An 18,252-nucleotide genomic window follows, 5' to 3' on the forward strand; every position below is an offset into this window, starting at 1 on the left:
GGCCCTTGCTGGAGTTGAGGAAGACACAACAATGAGCAAGAACCAAACGGCCTCTGATCTCAAGGCAGACAGCCGTGCAGGAAGGTGGACATTAATTCAAAGATTTCACAAATAAACGTGCAGTGCAGCCATGGGGTGTGCTAAGGGGCCGTCTGGAGCTGGGAGAGAGTGCATTAGAACTATCTACTTTAATCTGAGGAATCTGGGAAGGAATGCTAAAGCCAAGATGGGCAATAGCATGCCCGGGGTCATTGCCAGTGAGGCTTAGCAGAGCCAGGAGGGTTGGAAGGGAAGGGAGGAGTTAGGCATGGAAACCAGACTGAAGAAGTAATAAGTGCCTGACTACATGGTTGTTTTTGTTCTAACAAAATTTAGTACCCAGGTCCTGCTCACAGATATTCTGATTCAACTGGAGGGGAAGGAACTAGATATTGGCATTTTAAAAAGTCTCTCAGGTATAGCAGCCTGGGTTGAAAATCATTAGCTGAAGATTATTTGATCCTTACTCTTCTGGGAAATAGCTAAATTGGTGATAATAGGAGTTAATATGGTTCAGATATGCATCTTGTGTCCCTAAGATGCTTGTACACATGCATGCCCAATGGGGGGGAAAAAAAGCCTTTAAAAATATTTAAATAGCTTTGACCTTTACAAAAAAAATAAAACCCCTCTTTTAAGATGAAAATAAAGGCAATAATAACGTATGCCTTCTTTTCCCCACCTAATGTTACAGGCATTCGTTAGAATCTCTGGCGTTAGAAATCTGAGTTCAATTTGAGTGGTGCAAATTTATGTTCTGCATCTTCAAAGAATTTTCCATATTTCTTCGGAAATCTCTCTCCATAAATCATGGAAGCTCCTTCCTTCAAAGTGAAAACCTTATACTCACCTCAGCTCTTTATTTGTTTGGAAATGATTCTACGAAAGACTCACTGGTTATAGAAATTGTCCCAATTTGACATTTTGTTGCAGTAGGAATGTGTGGTGTTGGAATTCATGTGATATGTATTCAAAATGTATTGCCTCCAAATAACTCAGTTTGTTGATATATTGAAAGCGGTTCATAATATCTCCTTTGATCTTTACAATGTAGTGTGAGGAAACTGAGGAACAAAAGACTTTAATGACTCCTTCAAGTCAGACAATTAGTATCCAAACAACAAGTAGGCCTGTCTCCTGTCTTCTAGTTTCATAGCTGTTTTTTTTTAATTCCTCATGCAAAACCTGGAAAATGTGACCTCATAAATCAGAACTTTGCTGAAGATTCTGAGCATGTGTCACATGTAGTAAAATGAAACTTACTTTTCAACTAACTCAACTAAACTCGTTAACTCCACTTCAAGGTGAGAATTATTTCCATTTCACATTTGTCCAGCAAAGTTCAATGTCTTTCCCATTAGATGGGCTGCTCTGTGAGGGCACTGTAACCAATGCCAAAGGGGGGCTCCCTGGTGGCACAAGAGGTTAAGTCTCAGCACTATCAAGCTTTTGCCACCCACTGCAGCATGAGTTCAATCCCTGGCCAGGGAGCTACCCAAATGGCACAGCAGACCTCTCCTGACTCGCCTACTGCTCCCCTCAGCAGTGTATTTCAGTAGATCCACCTGCTCTGCTCCCCACTCTCTTTGGTGGATCCTCTCACCTCGCCCCCCCTCCCCAGCTCTTGCATGCATAAATAAATAAAAATAATTTTTTTTTTTAAAACGGCCAAAGGCTTAGATTGGTCTCAGACTCTAAGAAAGCGCACTCATGCACACGTGTGCGCGCGCGCACACACACACACACAAGACCTATCTAAACTCTTCTCTGAGACTTACTTTTACAGACACAGAGCAGGGAGACTTACTAACTAATTAGAACTGAGCGCCATAACTGGTTGGAGTTGGGAGACACAAACAGGTGAGGGGCCCACCATCAGAAACCCAAAACTTCAGCTATTTGAAGAAAAGCCTCTTCATACTCCTCCACGTATAAACTGCCATGTGACTAGCCAATAGCCAAGTTCATATTTCTTTGCCCCTAAACCTCTTTTCAGCCAATAAAATTAAACTCCTTTGTTCTCATCCCCATTCTCCAAAACCTTATTCCCTTTCTTAATGGGGGGGGGGTAGATTCGAGTTTATCCCCCATTCCTTTGGCAATTGATTTGCAATAATTCTTATTTATTTATTTATTTTTCTTTCCTCAAGCCTTGTTATGATCTGGTCTATGCATGCTGAGTAGCAAGCCCATTTGTTCAGTTACAGGAGGTTCCCTGTCAGTCTTATTTACCAAAGTAACCCTTCAATGCCTAGCATACGTAGACAGTCAATAAAAATATGTTAGTCAATAAATGAATGAATATCTAAAAGATGAACTCAGCCTGGGAATTCTTTGAGGAAAATAACTAGAACTGTTGTTTTTTTAAAATGTATTTTTCAACGCTGTATTTATGGCTACATTTCCATGTTTGAAAATAGAAATAAACTATTGCTTTTAGAAAATGAATGTCAAATTGAACAAAACCCTCTTTGCTGGTGGGAATATATTGATAACGGTCTTCTTCTTGTCAATGAAATAATAAGAAGCCTTGCACTGTAGCCCAGAGTCAGAAAGAAGTAAGAAGCTATATAGGGCCTCCCTAGTGGCGCAAGGAGTTAAGACGCAACATATGAAGCTATCTGCAGCCCCTGCAGCTCGGGTTTGCTCCCCAACCAGGGGAGCCCAGCAGACCTCTCCTGACTCCCCCGCTGCTCCCCTCAGCAATGTACTTCACACAATCTGCCTATTCTGTTTCCCACTCTGTCTCTGGTGAATCCTCTCACCCTGCCCCACCTCTGACCTGCACCCAGTTCTTGTATGCATAAATAAATAAATCCTTAAAAAAAAAAGAAAGAAGATATATAAATCTAGAAATATTTTCCCCTGCCCCCTTAGGATTGCTTGTGGCTAATCAAGGTCTCTTGTGGTTCCATACAAGAGCTGTTCTTTTTATTTATTTATTTATTTTTATTATTTTATTTTATTTTTTTAAGAGCTGTTCTTTTTAATTTGTCTTGATTTATCTAATATCTCTCGGAAATTAGCAAATCCTTAACTAACTAGTTTGTCTGATGAATTAATCCAAACTTTCAGAAGATTAGTGCTGTTATCATTTTTTTCTGCTCTTAGTGTGATCAACCATACTGGTTTGCTCAGGCAGGACTATTCTGATGTTAGCACTGAAAAGTCCTACATCCAAGCAAAACATCAAGCCCAAGAAAAGTAGGACAGTTGGTCACTCTAATTAGCCACAAGCCAGTAGGGTTTTTCACCCACAGAATGTATTTTTCAGCCCTGACATGTCAAAGGGGCCCCCTGTAGCAGCAGCAGTAGCAGGATTTTCTGAGAATCTGTAGGAAACAGGCAAATTTTCACAGGCTCCTGGTTCTACGGAATCCAAAACTATGAATGGACATCTACATTTTAACAAGGTCTCAGGAACTCTGATGCTTGATCAGAATCACTGAGCACAGTTTGATCAAAAAGGAACTGAAGAGATAAAGCCAAAAAGCAGAGCACTAAGATGATCCAGTCCTTCAACTTTCTTCAGTTGCTTTGAGTCCTCTAACTCTGGCTAAGCACTCCTCCAATTGAAGTGGTAAAGAGGGTGTGGGTGGGTGCCTCCTAATATACCCTGTGGCTTCAAAACTTGGAAGACCTGGTTTATAATGAGGCTGGCAGCATTGCTTTCAGTGGCAGTACAACTTGGGCATGATGGGAAGAACAAGGGAAAGAATGATTTCAATATACGCACGAGCAATAATATGCCATATATAGGTCCATGCACAGAAAGAAGATAATAGTAGTGCTTGAGAAAGTGTCTTTTGAAAAGATATGCTCACGATTTTCTCTCTGGTTTAAACTGCCAGATTCCCAGAACCACAACAGACACCTCTGGACCTAACACCCACTTCCACATTATCCAGTTATTCGAATTCCTGAAACATCAATGACTCCAATGTGAAGTAAGCAGGCATATTTTACTAGTCTCTTGGACACTTTAGATAGGATTCTTAGTTCCACAGATACCATAAACTCCTTTGGGAGATAAGTGGGAACAAAGGCACCGAATACTTTCTCCTTTTTGAAGATAAGGGAACTGACAGGTTAAGTGACTTCCTTGGATGACTTTTTTACAAGAGGCATCAGGGCCAAAGGAAGTTAGGATGCTGGACTTCTGTATACGACTGGGGCCTTTTGGCTGAGAGGCATTCATTTTTTTTTTTTAATAATAAATTTTATTTTTATATTCCCCATACAATTGCAGCCCCCCCATTCTGACCCCAATCTCTCCCCTCCCACCCCCGCCCCCTTAAAAGTGTCTCTGGTTCGTAGTTTTTTGTTGATTTTGATTTTCACTTTCTTATATTTATTCGTTTTCCTGGTCCCTTATTTAAGTTTTCTAGATTCCTGCTATGAGTGAGACCATCCGGTATTTTTCTTTTTCTTTTGGCTTATTTCGCTGAGCATGATCTGAGAGGCATTCATTTTTAAAGACCTGAAATGGTGAACTTTTTAGAATGACTTGTCAGACTGATGGAGCGATGGCCCCCAGCCATGGGACTCTTACTCTGGATGGCTGTCAAGGTTAAAAGTTCTATTTCTAAGTCTCTCATCAGATTTTTTTATTGTTGTTTTAAAAATTTACTAACATGGCTCCTAATTGGCTTGTTTGGCTTGGAGAGTGACATTCATGCACTGGTCCCTGGGTTATTAGACCATGGGGAAAATGTAACTTGTGATTGGTGCCAGTGAAGACCAGTATCTTTACTTAAATTTGTTATTTTTGTGATTTTTATTGAAGTAACATTGTTTTATAACAATATATAGGCTGCAGGTATTCAGCATTAGAGTTCGACATTTGTATGTGCTTTATTACGATCTCTAACAAAATCTAATTTCCATTCACCAACTTCTGACTCACCAAGGAACGATGCCCTAGGATCTCTTGATATGGCAGTGTATTTTTTTAGGGCACTGAGTTGAACAAATTACTTTGCAAATCTACCCCCTTCCTATCTCCATTTTCTTGCCACGATGCTGCCCCATCAACTAATAATGAACAATACCTCCAAATTGAAATATACTAAAAATATTAATAGGAAATACATGGTGTGCTTACTTTGTGCCAGGATCTCTTCAAGTTCCTTACATATATTTATAAATCATTTACTCCTCACATTTGTCCTCTGAGGTAGGTACCCTTACTATTTCCATTTCGAAGATGAAGAAACTGAGCACAAGGAGCAAGATTACTTCCCAAGGACCACACAACTAGTATGCAACACAACTTGGGCCCAGGTAATATGATTCCGGACTTTGTGCTCTTGATTGCTTCCCCCAATTATCCTCTTTATCAAGGGTAAATTAAACTGAGTTTCCAATTTTAACTTCTCCCCTATAAATCTATCTACAACATATTATCACACTGACCATAGCAAACATTTCATTTGGATTCCACAGGACAGCTATAGATGTCGTAATCTACTAATAATTAGAATGTGAGCTGCCTGAGGTACTTTCTCCCACCCTTCCTTGAAGACCTCCATCTCACACATAGTCAAAGCTCACTTAGGGCTCCTTCATGCTGTATGAAAGTATTTGGAAAACGGCAAAGCACTCTGTAACATTTCTACAAAAGCACATGTATACTCATATCTCAGTACCAACCACAACTATCTTTGCTGTGTCCCTACTCTTTCCCTCTTTTCTATCTGTCTATATTTCATGCATGCTTTGCACAGACATTCCAAACCCACAGACTTTTGCCAATTTTTCCCAGTCTCCCCTTACAGCAGCCCTAGGAGGAAATACCCAGCCTGTAGTGCCTGGAAGTTTCCTCTGTCCTCTTTTCTCTCTTTTGTCACCAAGAAGAGTATTTTCCCATATTGCCAGGTTGGCCTGCACAATGTTTTAAAAAATAATTAAAACTTAAAGATGCTTTTCAATGATTTTGAAAAGTTAAGTTGGTTAAAAGTAGCACTATTGTTACATTGTTACATTAGTTGGCAATGATGTGAAAATTAATGCACACAGAACCTTCTCAGTACTAAAAAAGTGGCTCTTTTATTAACATGATTTTTCTTTAAGCTTATCTTCCAAATGGAATTCAGGCGTTTATAAAATTGGTTTTATTAAGACCCAAATCCAGCTTTTCTTGATTTTGTGATACTTTGTAAAAGGATCAAACCACTTGTGGAAGGGCTAGATTCTTTGCAAGGGTCTGGCATACTACAGTGAAAAATTAGCAGATGTACAATTGACTTCATGTTTGTGCTTGTTGTTTAAAATAATCATTCAGGGCCTCCCCAGTGGCACAGCGGTTGAGCGCTGGGTTGCGAAGCTGCCCGCAGCCTCCGCGGCGCCGGTTCGATCCCCGGCTGCTCCTCGGCCACCAGAGGAGGGTCCCACATGGCACGCAGACCTCTCTTGCCACCTGCTGCTCCCCTCAGCAGTGTACTTTGGTCCTTCTGCCTGTTCTGTTCCCCGCTCTGGCTCTGGTGAATTCTCTTACCCTCCCTCGCTTCTGACTGTACCCAGTGCATGTATAAACAAAACAAACAAACAAATAAATAAATAAATAAATAAAACATGCCTCTTTAAAAAAAATAATCATTCAATCAACCATCTCTTCCATAAATATTAGTGTTCTGAGTGAAAATTGAGGTTTTAGGTATCTAGATTCAGACTTTAATGGAACTGACCTAAGTGCTATGAAGCTGTGAGGAAAGAAAGATCTGAGGAGGATGGTGGGTGGTTCCATGGTCAGCTCTGGGCTGCCTACTCCAAGTCTCCAGAGGTGATTATGCTGCTATCGTGAGGCACATGGGGGAGCCACTGGACACAGCCAATAATTTGGGGGAGACGGAGGACAAACAGGTAGACCTGGAACTTTAAGACTTAAAAGTGTTGGACCGTGGAGACCAGAGTTTTAAAAACTGAAGTTGATATCCAGCAGCTCAGAGTCTTACCAGATATAATATTTTTTTAAAAAAGATTTATTTATTTATGCATACAAGAGCTGGGGTACAGGACAGAGATGTGGGGGGTGAGAGGATTCACCAGAGACAGAGTGGGGAACAGAACAGGCAGATCGACTGAAGTACACTGCTGAGGGGATTAACAAGCGAGATAGGAGAGGTCTGCTGTGCCACATGGGTTGCTCCCTGGCAGGCCGGGGGATCAAACTCGTGCTGCAGAGGCAGAGGACAGCTTTACAGGTTGCATCTTAACCACTTGCACCACCAGGGAGGCCCTTACCAGATATGATCTTAAGGCCTCCCCCCAGCTAGTTCTGATCCATGCAGACCCCGCATCTAATTTCTTCTGTTCTTCAAACTACACCCTGCCAATGCTCCCCTCCTTCACCCTAGTTTTGCAAGCCTACTGTGACAGCTCCTGCTCTTGGTCATCCCACTCAGATTTTCCCAGTCCTCTGTGCCTTTTTGCTCTGATTTTATCTTCAAGTTTGTTTATTTATGACAACAGCCTTCATCTGCATAACATTTATTTTGTGTGCTTACTTTGTAAGCACAAAGGTCTGTTTCTGTCACCCAGAGCTTTGTCCTGGGCAGCTGTGAAACAGATTGCAGGTCTCAGCTCCAGAGTTTGACCCAGTAAATCTGGGGTGGAGCCCGAGAATTTGCATTTCTAACAAGCACAGATGTTGCTGGTCTGAGTGTCGCACCTTGAGAGCCTCTGCTGGAGAGGTGTCTACAGCAGAATTTCCCATTTGGTGTCAAGACTGCATTCTGTGCCCTAGCTGTCTAACCCCTGAGCATCTGTGGTGGCAGAATAGGGCCTGAGGTGCCTGGAACTTGCTCCAGTTACTGCCTGAGGAGCGCCCAGCCCAATCTGTTACCCAAGGATGCCCTGGGCGCAGCACAGATCCTCTGTGGGCTCAGACCAGGGGGAGGCACTGCTCTCTGACACGCACAGCTCTGGAGGGAGGGGCAGGACTACAGGGACCGCCTCAGGAGTCTTCTCATGCCCAAAGACAGAGAGAATGAGATGGAAAGTCCTGACGGTTAAGGCTGTGGGACTAAACTAGTGAAAGTCTCTCTGGTATCATTGGGGGAAAACAGACCCCCTTCCTGGTAAGAAAGCAAAAAGTATTTGGTATTTAGGCACCATAATCCTAGGAGACAACTGAGAGCAAGATGGGGAGAAAACAGGACTCCTAGGCATCCCCCCCAACTCCACAGGCCTGCCTCTTTGCAAGGCCAGAAGGTTGCCAGGCTTTGTCCTTGGTGAACTGTGACAGAACCAGAGATTTATGACCCACATTTTAATAGTTTCTTGATTGGATGATTGGAGCGCCCTATATTTTTGTCTGCTCGCTAAGTAGTTTGGTGTCTGCATAAAGCCCAAATGCTGTAGCCAGACTCCCGGAGTCAATGGCTGCAAATATGAGGGGAGAGCTTAAGTAACTCGATTGACTTTCAGTTGTTGAGAGCATTGATTTTTTTTTTTTAATTGCACTTATGGTTTATAAGACTAAAATAGCACTGGACAATAGAGCACAGGTTGCACTATTAGTTCTTTAGACAACTCTTGACATATTCTGCCCTCTAAAAGGGACAGTTAATACACCAGTTAATGTATTTGGAGCTTTTAGTTCAAGCCAAAGGTTTCCACTGACTTGACTGTAGGACAATGGATGCGTATGTGCTTCCCCCTGGGAGGTAACTAAGAGACCCTCATGTCTCTACAAAGGTTCTGGGAGAGATGCTCCGCCTAAATGAGATGTGTCTGGGGAGACCTGAGCTTTCTTTTGTTCTAAATGTGAGCTGTGATCTGCCAGCAATTTTTACCTTTCCCTAGGGATCTTTGCTCTTAGAACCTCCCACCAGGCCCTGGGGCTGGGCGTGGGACTAGAGGCATTTTGCAGGGACACTAATTATTCCTTGGGTGTGTATAGTGTGGTCTAGTTTTTAGTGTCATAGAGAACTGTAAACATATCCTAAGCTGCTCCAGTTTTTAGAAATGAAGACTTGAAGCCTAAGAAGTTCGAAAAATTATCCAAAATATCATAGCCAGTGAGAGACAAGGGCAATGATTATAATCTAGGATCCTTGCCAGGACACCAGGTCTATTTTTGGGTGGGGGAACCTAAGCTCCATGAGCTCCTTGGAGAGAAGTTCTTATGAGTTCATCCAAGTATGTTACTTAAAAATTTTTGTAAATCAGTAAGAGATTTGAACAGACAATTCACCAGAGAGCATATGCATTTGGTAAATAAACACACAGAAAGTTGTGTGGTGTGGTGAGACAAGGACACACCAAAGCAGAGAGCAGTCACAGCCTCTCGTTAGGCAGAAGACAGAAGGCCTTGGGGGGACACCCTCTTCCCCATCTTCCTCCCAATTTAGATACTAGATCAAGAAACCAGACCTCCTTGGTGGTGCAAGGGGTTAAGACACAACCTATGAAGCTGTCTGCAGCCTCTGCAACACGAGTTTGATCCCCGGCCAGGGAGCTACCCACATGGCGCGGCAGACCTCTCTTGACTCACCTGCTGCTCCCCTCAGCAGTGTATTTCAGTCAATCTGCCTGTTCTGTACCCCGCTCTGTCTCTGGTGAATCCTCTCACCCCCTGCACCTCTGGCCCATACCCCAGCTCTTGTATGCATAAATAAATAAATCTTATAAAAAAAAAAAAAGAAACCAGTGCTTGTGGAGTCAACATAAAATAGATTAGCCCTTTCATTGGCCTTAAGTAGTCAGGTTTTAGAAATGTTTGGGAAAGTGGTACCAGGGAGAACTAAATACTTACACAACTAAAATATAAAAAATATAAAGATCAAGTCAGAATGACCTGGCTCTTTGAGGTGACACTTAGCTAAAGTGCAGCCACATGCAACGGGTCTGTGGAAAAAAGGTTGTAAGGTTGGAGGGCCCTGGTTTGACACATTTATACAGGTCAGGGGACTGGCAGTTGTTACACAAACATACCCTACAGAAGAGTGGCAAGAATTCATTCTTGAAAGGTTTATAAGGCACGCATTCTGTGCCAGGGAAGGGTGTCTAGATGAGCAGCCTGCATTGCTCTGTTCTGTGAGTTCTCAGTCCAGCACAGAATAGAACATGGGGGCTGCAGGGGAGATGCAGAGTTAGAGTGGGCGCCCCTTATCAGCTCAGCCAGGTTTGAGGGTGATTAAGGCTGCTTCCTAAGGCAGAGCAGCCGCAAGCTTCAAAACTGAATGGCCTGAGGGGGATCAGAAATATCCTTATGGATACCTTTCTTCTCTACAAATAACATGCAGGTTTCTAAAGAAATTCACTTGGTTTAAATGGTCAGTAGATTTACCCCATGCTTAGCATCTACTACACTGCTTCAGGGATCCATTTGCACAATTAAATGTTCATATGCCTAGTCCGATATCTGAACATGAGTTTAAAGTCAACGGCAATATTTTTTTCTGACCTTGGAAGTGTGGTTTTAGGTATTGATGCCTTAAAGATCTTGCTTAAAGCAATCTACATCCCAAATCTCTTTAATAAGAAGCATTTGGCATTGATCAGTCACTAGCCTTGTGACAGGAACTGCATGTGCATTAGCTCATCGAATCCCCCCAACTACCCTATGAGTAGGTCCTATTATTAGCCCCAATTCATGGGTTAGTAACTGAAATGAAAAGAGTAAATGATTAGCCCAAGATGAACTAAGTGGATGGTAACTTAGTGTGGATTTGTAATTCCCAAGATGTGCTCTGAGTCCAAGCACCTTAATCAATACATTAAACTAGGTCTTTGTCTGAAATATTGTAAAATCCAAGGCGAATTTATTTTTCAGTCATTCTCAGAGAGTCGGGAGGGGCTTCTCAGACTTAGAAAAATGTATATTTTGAGGACATTATGCTTGCCACAATACTTATTATGTACTTTTACATTTTAAAATAACAATAATAAAGACTTCATATAATCTCAATTAAACGTGGATATGCATCCATAATGCCCGAGTGGGGGAGAAACCACCGATTGGCAGCAGTGAAGTGGGGGAGTTTCCTGTGTGTCCAGGGGGAGGGGTAACAGGATTCTTGAGAGAGCGAAGTGAGGCAATGCCCATAAAGTCCCTAGCATCATGCTTAACACCTAACTGTAACTGACCATTCAAAGACTTAGGGGGAAAGATAAACAATTTGACAAATTAAAGGTATTTTTATGAAGATAAACTGACATGGACAGGGTGAAATGAAAGCTCCCAATAACTAGATCAAATTTCAAAGAAAGTTGATGTCTACTGTGTGGCCTCTCCAGGGTCCCCTTAGACATCTGTCTGCTTTTGGGGGAGATTTCAGTGAAAATGGCTATGTTGCCAGGCCCTAAAATGTCCTTTCCTAGTCAATACCTGCAGCCCTCAGACAGGAGCCCTGGTGTGACTTTCCTTGAGACACAAATGACTTTCCTTGAGACACAATAAGCCTGGGTGTCCAAAGTGGCCATTTCAAATTTGTTGTTTTTTGGAACTCTCTAGTAACTACAGAAGGGTGGGGGGAGACTGGAGGGAAGGTTTGTCTTCCAGAGATCATTGGGAGGCTTTCTAAGAAGCAGGGCACACCTAAGGAATCTTGATCACTTCCTCTTGAGTGTTAATATATACTCTTAACATTTTAAAATAACAACAATAAAGACTTCATACAATCTCAATTAAGAGTGGATACTCATCTATAATGCCCAAGTGCTTATTTCCTCGCTGTCTCTCCCTTCAGATATTAGCCCTAAGACCCATCCAGCGGCTCCTGTGAAGGAGGCCAACCTGATCCCATTATTTCCTTTTTGCAACTCTGAGACCCACAGAGGTCTCCTTGCTTTTTCTCACAATCACACGAAAAGTGAGGAGTTGACCTAGAGGTTTAAGTGCTAGTGTCCCAATGTCTATTCCTGTACATTTTGTGTCACTGGCCTGGTTCCTCATCCTTGCCCTGTTCAACCTTGCTCTGCTCTTCTTTATCATTTTGCAGACAAAACCAGAAATCCATGTGAGATGGGCTGAACTGGGAAGGAAGTAGAAGTGACACAGGGTGAAACCACAACCTCATTCCCATAGAACAATGCTCGGCCACAGGACAGAGCCTGTCAAATCAAACTTGGCAGAAAAGGGGGCATGAATGCAGTTCCTGGAGACTCCTGCCTATTTCTCTAAAATCCTGCTGATACAGATCCTTTAGCCCCTCTTTAAGACTCCCCTTTGTAAGTCCTTGTTTCTCTGCAATTTGGGGAGATGGACTTTGAGACAGTAGTGATCCACGTCCTCATGTTACCAGCTCCTGATTAAACCTGATTTCCTCCCTCCAACTCTTGTCTCTCGAGTTATGGCTTTCGGGCAGTGAGGAGTCTGACCCAGGCTCTGGTGCTTAACACCTAACTATAACTGACCACTCAAAGACTTAGGGAGAAAGATAAACAATTTGACAAATTAAAGGTTTTTTAATGAAGATAAACGGACATGGACAGGGTGATGTTCCAAACTAGACCACTCACATCTCAATCAGGGATCTTCTGGGATTCATGCTTGGGAGAATTAGATATAGAACTAGACAGATCAGAGTTCAAATTCCAGCTCCACCTCTTCCTGGCTATGTGGTATGGGGCATTTTAAGATCCTGTTCAAGCTTTGGGTTCTCAAAATTCTCCCAGTTGCCACTACTCTTCCTCTACCTGTAAGTGACCATTAATGATCTTAATGGTTTGTTACTTACTTTCTCCAGAAAATCCTACAAAGTCATACAAGTCAAGAGGTTCAAATCTTCGTAATTTAAAAAAATTACTTTTTAAAAAAAGATATGTTTTTATTTATTTATGCATACAAGAACTGGGGTATAGGCCACAGGTGTAGGGGTGAAAGGATTCACCAGAGACAGAGTGGGGAGCAGAACAGGTGGATCTACTGAAATACACTGCTGAGGGGAGCAGCAGGCAAGACAGGAGAGGTCTGCTGCGCCATGTGGGTCAGCTCCCTGGGCAAGGATTGAACTTATGCCATCGTGGCTGGCAATAGCTTGATAGTGCTGAAACTTTAACCCCTGAGCCACCAGGGAGACCCTCTTCATGTCATTTTAAGAACACCCGTGAAAATGCCCAGGCTATGGAGGGTATGTCTGAAAAGCTGCCAAGTATCTGAAGGATGTCACCGAGAAGCAGTGTGTGCCATTCTGTCGTCACAATGGGGAACTGGGAGGTGTGGCTGGGCCAAGCAGTGGGGCTAGACTCAGGGTCGGTGACGCAAAAAGAATGCTGAATTTTTATAACACGTGCTTCAAAATGCAGAGAGTAATGCTGAAATATTTTTTTTTAAGATTTATTTTATTTATGCAGACAAGAACTGGGTGTGGGAGGTGAGAGGATTCACCAGAGACAGAGCAGGGAACAGAACAGTCAGATTGACTGAAATACACTGCTGAAGGGAGCAGCGGGCAAGACAGGAGAGGTCTGCTGTGCCATGTGGGTTGCTCCCTGGCTGGGGATCGAATGAACTCATGCTGCGTTGGCTGTGGACAGCTTCATAGGTTGCATCTTAACCCCTTGCGCCACCAGGGAGGCCCAGTAATGCTGAAATTGAGTTTAGATGCACATGATCTGGTCATGGGAGCACATCTAGGTGAATGAAGTCCCCTAGATATGTCGCAGAATTTATAGAACTCATGGTTGGACTGACCCACACAAGAGCTCTCCCTGCCACACTGAGATGATCCTTATGGAAAAAGAGCTGTTTGTTCCTAAACCAGAAGAGGAAGTAACCCGGAAGAAAAAGATATCCCAGAAAAAGCTGAGAGAACAAAAATTTATGGCCTGGAATAAATTAAGGATAAAATAAATGCAAATAAAGTAAAAACAAAAGCACTTCAGTACTCATGTACATGCAGGGGCTAGATGAGATGGTTTGTTTAAAGGCTGAGGACATGGCCTGATGTGTACGTCCTCAAAAGATGTTAGCACTTCATACTTTGTCTTATGAGGAAATCAAAGAAATGCATTTGGGGACTTAGGAGGGCGGAACCTGCCGGGTTTTCAGGTCCACATCTAGGCAGGGAGGCTCTTCTTCCCTTACTTGGAAGCTTCATGGAACTGTTCCTTTTCAGAACCATCCCTGTGGAAAGTCATAGCTATGAGGTCCTATAAATATTTAGCAATAACACCTGGAGGAAAAAGATAAGCTCCTTGAAATATGTTTAAAAGCCAGTGGAGGTGGCATATTCACCAAGAAAAGGGAAACTGGCTGTTTAACAGCTCTGGGTCTTGCTGAGATTTCTGCATTGAAGGTAGTCATGGTCATCACACTGAAGAAGAATTAATTTGTAGGGAGAAGGTTTTACTCAGCGGCTCCATAGACAAAGGACTTTAATCCTTATTTACAGGCCCCAGGAAGGATGCCTGGCCCAGGGGTCAGAGTTGAGATTGTTAAAGGAAAAAAAAAAATAATGACACTGGTTAAAGATAGTAAGACAGACTTTATTCAAGACCATGGTGATAGGCACAGGGGCCACAGCAAAGGGATTTTGTGGGTGGGGGAAAGAAAGTGGGCTCAACTCCCAATACGGAACGGGCAAGTGGGAACTTAGAGGTAGGGACATGGTTGGGGGGTCACTGTGTAGAAAATTACAAGATGAAGCAGCTGGGGCAAAGGGCGTTCTGGGTAAACCCACTTAACAGGATACTTGCTGAAGAGAGGCTAGGGGCAGCAAACATCACCCAGGGATGGTGGGCGACCTGGAACATGAGCAGATATCAAGGGTGACCAGGTACTGGGGTGGGGGGTTTTGGTTAAACTGACTTAGCTGGGTGCTTGTTAAAACTGGATTTTACAAGGAAGGCACAGATGGGTCTAAGAGAAGGCTTGGTCAGACAAAAAAAAAAAAAAAAAAAAAAATCTTTGTCAAAGCTGGAACTTTAACATTTCCCAGCGGCAGTTAGTGGGCTCTCTGGATGCTTCTGGATGCCTCCAACCTTTGTAAAGGAAGTCATGACTCCGGAAAGAACTTAGGACAGCTTTACAAACACCCAGATTTGGGTGGGGGAGGAGAACCATCCCTCACAGGAAAGAGTCCTTGCAGGCCAGGAATCAAGGAAAGCCAGTAAAGAGAAAATCCATCCCTGGCATAAGTGGGCAGCTTGCATCTGACCACAGAAGTCTGGAACATCACTTGGATTTCCTCAAGGAGGCTAAAAGCACCTCCTGTCCATTATCTTCTTTGTTATGAAACCATCTAGGAGAAGAGGGGATTTGTCATCGGTCCCCACAGCCTTTATGGACATGGGGCTCTCCCCAGAGAGGTCAAGCTCCTGGGCTCCGGGCACCCGAAGGCACATCCTCCTCAGGAAGTGCTTCTTGCACGTCCTCAGCTGGGCTTTCCTCTAAGGAGAGGGACAGACGGTCACCCCCGACCTGGCTACTACCAATCACATTTATCATCAAAGACAGGAGTGATATGTTCTAGTTACAAGAATTAGACTTGGGAGAGCGCCCAGAGTGGAAGCTCCCAGCATAACTCTTTACTGACCAGCCAGAAGTCAATAGTCAGGATCGATGTAAAGATCCTACCCTCTCCCTCCGCCTCCCCTCTTCCGGCCTAACTAGTCGGAGGAAGAAGTCTACAAAGCCTGATTATTTTTAGCTTGTGAGGCGAGGCTGATTCACCCCTCCCTCGCCCCTTCCTTTGAAATTCTGAGTCCTCTTGGCTTTCTAGCCTCGCCAGGATGCTGACTTCTCCCCGGAGCCGTCCTTGAGAACGGTTAGCCCAGAGCGGCCCCTTCGCCGGGAAGGGCGCGGTGCGGGCTGGAGCGCGGCGGCTCGGCTGACCTGCTGCGGCCGGGACCAAAGGACCCCGCGCTGGCGTTGAGGGCGCGCGGAACAAGTCCCTTCTTCCCCGGGCAGTCTAGGCAGGAGCCCGCAGGACAGGAGAGGGAGGGAGCGGGAGGGAGGACAGGACACTGGCGGGGACGGGAGGGGAGGGAGGTGAGGGGGGGGAGATCAAGAAAGGATTATTGAAAGAAATACAGAAGCTTCGCAACCCAGCGCTCAACCGCTGCGCCACCGGGGAGGCCCAACATTCAGGCCTTTTGAATTTTTTTTAATTTTAAAGAATACAATATTACAAATACCATTTGAAGCCCCCCCTAGGCACTTTCCCCACCTCCTACCCCATCTGAGGGACTGTGCCTCTTTCCAGCCATCATAATACCTTTCAAAGCAGTAAGAAACATGTGAATCCCGCTGGAAATGAGTTGCTGCCTTTGAAAGCAACGTCCGCACCTTCATGAGCACAGTCATCGTCTGTTCTGATAAACATCCTCTCCCACCACAACTTGCAATACAGTTTCCAGATCCTAGGTTGGTCCTGGAACGACTCCGGAAAGGGCCAGGCATTTGTAAGCTGATGGTGTATGCACTCAGGTAAGGAAGCTGGAAGGTGCTCCCCAGCCCTGCAGCAGCCCTGGCACCCCACAGCAGAGGTGGTGTGAACACTCACAGCATGGCTGCTTCTGTTAATGAATGAGTGAGCACTGGAATCCTGCCCACAGTGCTCATAGGGTTAGTGCCTTGAACTTCATGTTAATCAGTGAAAATCTATCAGGTTTTATTATTTTTTTTTAAGATTTTATTATTTTTTTTAATAGAGGCATGTTTTATTTATTTATTTGTTTGTTTGTTTGTTTGATTGTTTGTTAGTTTATACATGCACTGGGTACAGTCAAAGTGCGGAGGGTGAGAGGATTCACCAGAGCCAGAGCGGGGAGCAGAGCAAGGCAGAAGGACCAAAGTACACTGCTGAGGGGAGCAGGGCGGCAGGAGAGGTCTGCGCGCCATGCGGGACCCTCCTCCGGTGGCCCCGGGAGCAGCCGGGGAGCAGCCGGGGATCGAACCCACGCTGCAGAGGCCTTGGGCAGCTTCGCAACCCAGCGCTCAACCGCTGCGCCACCGGGGAGGCCCAAAAAAATCTATCAGGTTTTAAAATCAACTGATTGTTCCCTGATACAATGAATGAAATATTTCACAGGAATTCCTACTACAGAAAACTCTTTAAAACAGTGCAGTTACATAGTAGGTTTTCATTAAAACATAGGAGAAAGTGTTAGCTAGGAGAATCAAGCCTGTGCACGCGCACTCTCTCTCTCTCACACACATACACACACACACACACACACAACTGAAAAAAGAAAGAAAAGTATTAGAACCCATAATCAGGCAATGTTTAGTGTAGTCCAATAGAAGAGTCCAAAAGTGTCTTGCCTTGGGATGGTACATCTTACTCATTTATTGAACACTGAATGTGTGCCAGGAAGTGAAGAATGGCTAAATCACAGCCCTGGAGAGGCAGGGGAGAGTGAGAGCATATACTGCCTTTTGCCTAGCAAGGCATTTAAAGGCTTACCGTTTGGGCTGAGGGGCCCAGGTGGTGGCTGTGGGAGTGAGATTTAAAAAACTCCCAGAGAATCCAGGTTACAGTTACATAACCACCACCATGATCAGCATCTAGAACTTTTCTATTGCCCTCAATTTTCTGTGCCCCCGTATAGTCAGTCCCCTCCTTCCATTCACCCACAGCCCTGGGCATCAATAACCTGCTCTCTGTCAATTTTGTCTTTTCCAGAATATCATGTAAATGGAATCATACAGCCTCTTGAGACCAGCTTCTTTCACTTAGTAAAATGCACTTGAATTTCATTCTTCTTCTGTTCCCGCGTACCTCTGCTCCTTTTCCTTGCTGGGCACATCATGTTGTCTGCATGTACCACGGTTATTTATCTGTTCACTAGTTGAAGGGCAATTTGGCAGAGCCCACTTTTGGGGGAAATTATGAATAGAGGTAAGTTTTCATTTCTCTTGGCTAAACACCCCAGGGCAGGATTACATAGCATATGCTTCTAAGGGGGTTTCCAGAAGCTCTGCGGCTGGGTATTGGGGATCTTGGAGATGTTAACAGCTCTTACTATGTGGGCGAGGGCATGGAGAAATGATTTTACTTTTTTGATTCACACACTTCCAAAACCCAGAAATAAATTTTTATGTTCTAATTCTCACATTTTTAGTTCAGCAAAAAATGATAATTTTATGGTGATAGCAGTTAAAGTCTTAAACATAAAATCTGATTTTTGATCTGGGATGAGTGCTAAAAACTAAAAGCTGGGCCTCCCTGGTGGAGCAAGGGGTTAAGACACAACCTATGAAGCTGTCCACAGTCTCTGCAGCATGAGTTCGATCTCTGGCCAGGGAGCAACCCACATGGCGCA

General features: G+C 44.0%; 1 long non-coding RNA gene across 2 annotated transcripts; it reads left to right on the forward strand.

Moving 5' to 3' along the window:
- Nucleotides 1-1,273: 1,273 nt before the first annotated feature.
- On the forward strand, nucleotides 1,274-17,695 carry LOC129146908 (uncharacterized). 2 transcript variants are annotated; one of them, XR_008554271.1, is made up of 4 exons: nucleotides 1,274-1,343; nucleotides 3,891-3,986; nucleotides 5,216-5,322; nucleotides 17,613-17,695. It is a non-coding gene; the product is annotated as an uncharacterized LOC129146908 (long non-coding RNA). The 2 variants fall into 2 exon arrangements; XR_008554272.1 differs by having other exon boundaries at nucleotides 5,220-5,322.
- The last annotated feature ends 557 nt before the right edge of the window (nucleotides 17,696-18,252 follow it).

This window comes from Talpa occidentalis, unplaced genomic scaffold, assembly GCF_014898055.3.
Source record: "Talpa occidentalis isolate TD23 unplaced genomic scaffold, MPIMG_talOcc4v2.1 talOcc4.5, whole genome shotgun sequence".
NCBI lineage: Eukaryota > Metazoa > Chordata > Mammalia > Eulipotyphla > Talpidae > Talpa > Talpa occidentalis.